At 49.2% G+C, this 6,037-nt stretch overlaps 1 pseudogene; it reads left to right on the plus strand.

The window, feature by feature from the left end:
* The first annotated feature begins 5,409 nt into the window (after window positions 1–5,409).
* Window positions 5,410–6,037, plus strand: part of LOC102996471 (nitric oxide synthase-interacting protein-like) — a 178,370-nt pseudogene continuing 177,742 nt past the window's right edge.

Genomic DNA, 6,037 nt, shown 5'->3' on the forward strand with positions numbered 1-6,037 from the left:
ATTTTTAAGCTCTGTACCTGTTGCTTGTCAAACCTTTAGAAACGACATACCCAATAGGCTGACGCTAGCTCAGTGCTTCAAGATGATCTCTAATGCTTACAACCTAGATGGGATATAGACTTTAGATGGGAAATCCCTGAGAGTTCTTCCTCATGCCCCTCCTTGTTACTCAAATGTGGCTTCAATGGTTTCTAATTGCTATGCACTTTCCCTCTGACATGAAACATGACAACCACTAAAGGTCCTTCCTGGTACCAAAGCGACAAAAACCACTAAATATGGACAACCTGACTCTTGATCAGCAATGCTTTCAAGGAAAGATCTTGACCAAAATAGGGAAATGTGAAAATAAATAAAAGAAAACTTCATTTAAAATGGAGTCGGGAAGCCCTGAAGGGAAAGCTCTCATGCATGTACCACTCGTGGCTGCCTGCATAACCAGCAGGAAGAAGAACAATAAAAATCATTTTAACAAGGTCTGTTTGGATACAATTAATTCTTTGTGTAAAATTCTCTCAGTCTCAACTTCTTATCCATGATGAAAGAATACTACTTTTCTTCTAGTACAAAGGAGGACATTTTTCACATGGAAATTTCTTCTCTTGCTTTTAAGCATCTCCCTGCCTTAGCAACAAGGCATTAGCCACCACTTGCAGCCAATAAGAAACTGCCACAACCTCAAATTCTTGTTCCTCTCCAATGAACTTTTATCCAAAACAACGCTCCCCAAGTTCCTCCTAAACCCTCATAAAAGCTGACCTTCCCTTTGTCTATTTGGATTTGCCTATAATTCATCCTAACTTCCTGTCACGAATTGCAATTCTCTGCTATTCCCAAGTAAACCCATTTTGCTGGTAAAATAACTGGCTATTTTATTTTTGAGGCTGACAAGTTCTATATTCACCACCCTTCCTCGGTGGTTTCCTCATTTTTGCAGCTACTCCTCACACAAACTACCAGTTTTCAAGGCATCTTGTAAAAAGCGTAACATAAAGGGGAGGGAGTGGGATGAACTGGGAGCTTGGGATTGACATACATACACTAACATGCATAAAATAGATAACTAATGAGAACCTGCTACAGCAGGTACTGAACTCCACTTCGCTGTACAATAGAAACTAACACAACATTGAAAAACAACTATACCCCAATTAAAAAAAAAAGCATAACATATGCATAACGTAACATAACATAAAAATAGCTCTCCCATGGTGGGAGAGCTACGTCTTCCATTCTTGATACCATCATCAGAGGAATTCCTGGCACATGGGTTGTGTTCAATAAGTATTGATGAATCTATTTATAGTTAATGATGATTGCTATCTCTATACGTAATAGGGACGGGGTGGGCGTGCAGCTATTGGCAAGCAGTTACCTCGTGACTGTTACTGGGCAACCACGACACTGTGATAGAAGAGGTGCGGCGCAGAGCCGTTAGCAGGCCCGCTGGCGCTACCAATACCAGGCAACCGTTACTACGAGACCACTAGCGCTTTAGGTGGAAGGCCCAGGTTAGGCCAAAGGTCGGGTGGGTGATTGTCCTCCAGCAGCGGACAGTTAGGTAAGAGGCACATCGCAGCCTTCTCCCCGGCGCCCTCCAGGCCTTCCAGCCTCAGGCCAGCAGGTGTGCTGGGGGGGCCTGGGGAACAGGCTGGGGTCTGTGTACTTCAGGGCTCCAGAGCCCTCGCCAAGGCCGCCCACAGTCCAGGCCCAGGCCTTAAAGTGGCAGTGAACCTCTCCCCCATCCCCACCTCTGCAACCTAATGGCAGCGGCAGTCTGCATGGGTCTCAGTCCCTGGGACCTGGGACCTGCCGTTTGGGCAGCCTGAGGAGGCTGGGTCCTGGGGGTCTGGCTCCCTCAGTGATGATGGCTGGGTAGAGTCTAGGGACCTGTCCCGGAGGATGCCACCAGCTGAGATCTGCCTCCTCAGCTGGGCCTGGGCGCTGGCAGGAGGACGTAGACTGGGTGCTGGATGAACGCTCCCGGGCAGGGTAACCAGCCCCTGCAGAGCCAGGACCTCGGAGGGTGAAAGTTGTGCCTTGGGACCTTGTCCTTTCTTGTCAGAACAGAGAATAACATTTGTTTGGTGGAAATTTACAAGAACACCGTGACCTGACCGTGGCCTGACCTCAAGAACAAAGGATCTGACACCAAGAAGTTTGCAACAACTTAACCACACCCCTCTCTCACCTTTCCTATAAAAGGGCTTTGCTGAAAGCTTTCAAGGAGTTCCGGGGGTTTTTATGGCATGCCACACCCGTCTCCTTGAAAGGCCGTGCAATAAAACTTTCTCTCTTCCAAACTCCCATGTCTTGGTATTGCTTGGCCTCACTGTGCGTTGGGCACACGGACTTGCATTTGGTAACATATATAGCATTCTTAGCATGAGAAATGTATCATAACAACAACTCCTTAGATCTCACCCAGAAGCCCATGAGGGTGAGTAGTGCAGAACATCTCACTATGACAGAGAAGGAATCTGGATTCAGAGACCACATCTCCAGTCTGGTTGACAGAGCCAAGCTGAGACAGATCTTCCTATAACAACCTCCAAGTTTCCATCTCAAATTTCTACTTGGCTGAGCTGTTACTCATCCTTCAAGAACTAGCAGATATTTGCCTCCTCTGTGACAATGACAATGCCCTAGAGAATGTGACCCCCAATCAGCTCTGTGTTCCTATCACTCTTACACATATGTTCTGCAACATTTGTCACAATGTAATGGTCTTGGGTTAATAAGTCTCTCATATTAGACTGATAACCCTTGGGAAGCAACTTCCCTAACTTTGTCATCTATGTCTCCCTAGTGCCCAGCACAGAGCCTGGGTACACAGTAGGAGTCTGATAAAATATGTGTGACATTTTATTTCTGTTGTACGGCACCAACAAGTTAAAACCAAACTAAGATATTCATAGGATTATGTTACTCTTCAGCAAGCAAGTATTGCTTGCTAAAAGGACAGCTCCATATGAATCTCACAAACATAATGTTGAGCAAAAGAGGCCAGATCCAAAATAGTACATATTTACTTGAAGTTCAAAAGCAGGCAAAATTAACTGATGGTGTAAGAACTGCTATTATGATTTGTCTTAATGCAATCTGTGCCTGGACACCAAAGGGATTCATAAAAACTTTTAATGTGTTCACAAATTTCATTACCAGCTGACAATGAGTCACAACGAAAAGTGACGCCCCTCTGGGAATGTTTCTGGCAATTACATGACAACTGAAAACACCGTGAAGGATACCTTTATTCGGTATTAATGTTCTCAGTGCCTGGAGAACACTTGAAAATAGTCTTTACCTATTGCATCCAAGATTTTTTTTCTCAAGAAGTTAAAATTTCTAGGATCAGCTTAAATTATAACAGTTCTTTCAGGCTGAAAAGATGAATAATCTTCTCAAAAACATAAAACCTCCCCGGAAGAGATCAAAGATGACTGGCTTCCACCTGCTCTGTGTCTAGGCCAAGCCTACTCATGCCTCTCTCCCCAGTTTCAGCCTGCAGGAATACAGCAATCCCTTTCCTCCTTCCATTAAAGCAGGGAGGAGGACTGATTTTGTTCTCTTCATTACAGGAGGTGAGGCAATGGGACAAGAGGGGGTTGCTGTCACTGGGATATCTTTTCCTAGGAGTCATCACACCAGGGAACAGTGGCCCATGCACAGGCTGGACAGTCTGACCACACTCTCCATGCGACGAGAAGATGCCACAGAGTTCCCTCCCTGTAACGCCTGTGGTGAGTTCCCGCAGAAAGGGAATCTCTAAGGGCAGACTGTCCACTGGCATTCTCCTCCCCTCTGAGGGAAGAAGGCAGAAGGGGTGGGAATCCTCATCTAAATTACCCTACAAACAGGAGAGTTTTTGGTCTAACTTAAGCCCACAAGAAAGCCTAGCAAGTAAAGTCCCTGGAAGGAATGACAGCCTGTTGAAATTTAACTCTTTCATCTCCATAGCCCTGACACTTTGTTGCTCCCAATTCTTTGCCTGGTCTTCACACCCCTGAGAGCAGGGAGACAGGTCACACTGTCTGCTCGCTGTGAAGTTTCTGTCAGGGTTGGGCTTTGGAAAGGAACATGGGGATTGGGTGGGATGGAAGTAGTTCTTGCAGAAGGAACTATCACTTCTGTAGAAGATGGTCTCAAACGCTCTAAGTTTGCAGCAACTCCGGAGTTTAGAAGCCCCAGCTACTCACATTCTCCAAGAGATCACCTTTAACCGTTTTCACCCTTCACCTCTCCTCTCCTCGGGCTGCTGTCGTGGCCACAAGAGTGCACCAAGTCTAAAGACGCGTTTGGAGTCTCCCTGTCGAGAGCCAATTCGATACTGACTAGCCTTAGCTCTCCAGCTCCAGGCGGGTGGCTTCACCTGGGTACCGGTCCTGCGCTCCGGCTCTCGGGGGTCGCAGTCCGGGCCCTCGCCTTGGTCCCCTCAGATTAGGGAGCGCACGGAGCGAGGCAAAGAAGTGGCAGGAGCCCGGCCTCTTGGGCTTGGTGAGGGACGGAAGTCCCCTGGGGGTGAGGACACTAGGCCCTAGGGACCCAGCAGGAGCCGCCGCCGCAGGCACCAGTACCTGGAGAACCCAGAGCCCCGTGCAGGCGAGGAGCGCGCTCAGCCCGGCTGGGGAGCCGCCGCCGGCGCCAACTTTTCCCATCGTGGGAGCAGAGAGGAGCGGAGAGGGGATCCCGGACCAGGGATGGCGGCGCGGGGCTCTCCGCTGGCCAGCTGTAGGGGGAAGTCGCTCAGAACCCCAACTCCAGCCAAGTCGGGCAGCGGTGGGGACGGACCGAGGCTTCGCGGGCAGGCGGCGACCGCCGGCGAGGAGCAAGGCGTCACCACGCGGGCTGGAGCTGGGGTCTCGCGACGCAAGCCGGACGCGGCGAGCGCATGCGCAGAGCCGGAGCGGCGAGGGGTCCCGCTCGGAGCCAGGTTCCCCACAGTGAGTCGGCATGGGTTGTGGACACACTGGGTGCACCGCCGCCGCCAAGACCCCCACCCACTAGCTGGCGCACCGTCGGCCGGCTGCACTAACCCCGTGGACTTTACAATCTCAAAGCTGGCACTACATCGTGAGGTGGAGGCTTCCTCCTCTCTGTTTGGGGGCATCTTGACCTGACCTGGAGCACAGAGTGTGTTTCCTGGCCTGGACAGAAAATGATGTTAATCATTGATCTTGTGTGTGCTGCGGATCCCGACTTCCGAAAGTGCCCCTCTGTCTCATTGTGCACCTCATCCTATTTAAAAGAACACTTTCCCACAGGCCACCTTCCGCAGGTTTGTGGGTGTGTGTTTTGGCTTCCTCAAAATACTGCAAACTTCTTGAAGACAGAAAGACTAAACCGCGAGTTCCAGGAGAGAAGGCCCTGTGTTGGATTTTGCTCACCTTTGCAGCCCTACTTAGAAATATGCGGAAGGCCAAGGATGACACAGATATCCCCCGCAGGTACCAGACAACATTGATCATGTTTTCACCTTCAGGAGGAGCCCAGAGGTGGTGATATGTGCATTTTAGTGTCTCCGAATGAACCTAAATGAAGTTAGCCAACTTCAGCTCCAGTACTGGATATTCTGCCACTCATTTGTACAGTATCCTGTAAGGCTCAGCTAACTGAGCCTTAAAATGAAGGGGTTGTGTAGACGGCAAAGTCCCCTCCAGTATCTAAAGTTTTGAATTGTAGGATCATATCAGCCCAGAATCTCAACTGCTGTTTAAAGGTTCAGATGAAGATCTTTGGTGGGTGAATTTTAAAAATGTGTTTTAAATTACTGAGTTTTTGTTTAAAAGCCAGTCTTTTTAAAAAATAGGGATGGGGGCTTCCCTAGTGGCGTAGTGGTTAAGAATCTGCCTGCCAATGCAGGAGACAGGGGTCCAAGCCCTGGTCTGGGAAGATCCCACATGCCGTGGAGCAACTAAGCCCGTGGGCCACAACTACTGAGCCTGAGCTCTAGAGCCCGCGTGCCATAACTACTGAAGCCCGTGCACCTAGAGCCTGTGCTCCACAACAGGAGAAGCCACCGCAATGAGAAGCCCTC

This window comes from Physeter macrocephalus, chromosome 20 (genome assembly GCF_002837175.3).
Source record: "Physeter macrocephalus isolate SW-GA chromosome 20, ASM283717v5, whole genome shotgun sequence".
NCBI lineage: Eukaryota > Metazoa > Chordata > Mammalia > Artiodactyla > Physeteridae > Physeter > Physeter macrocephalus.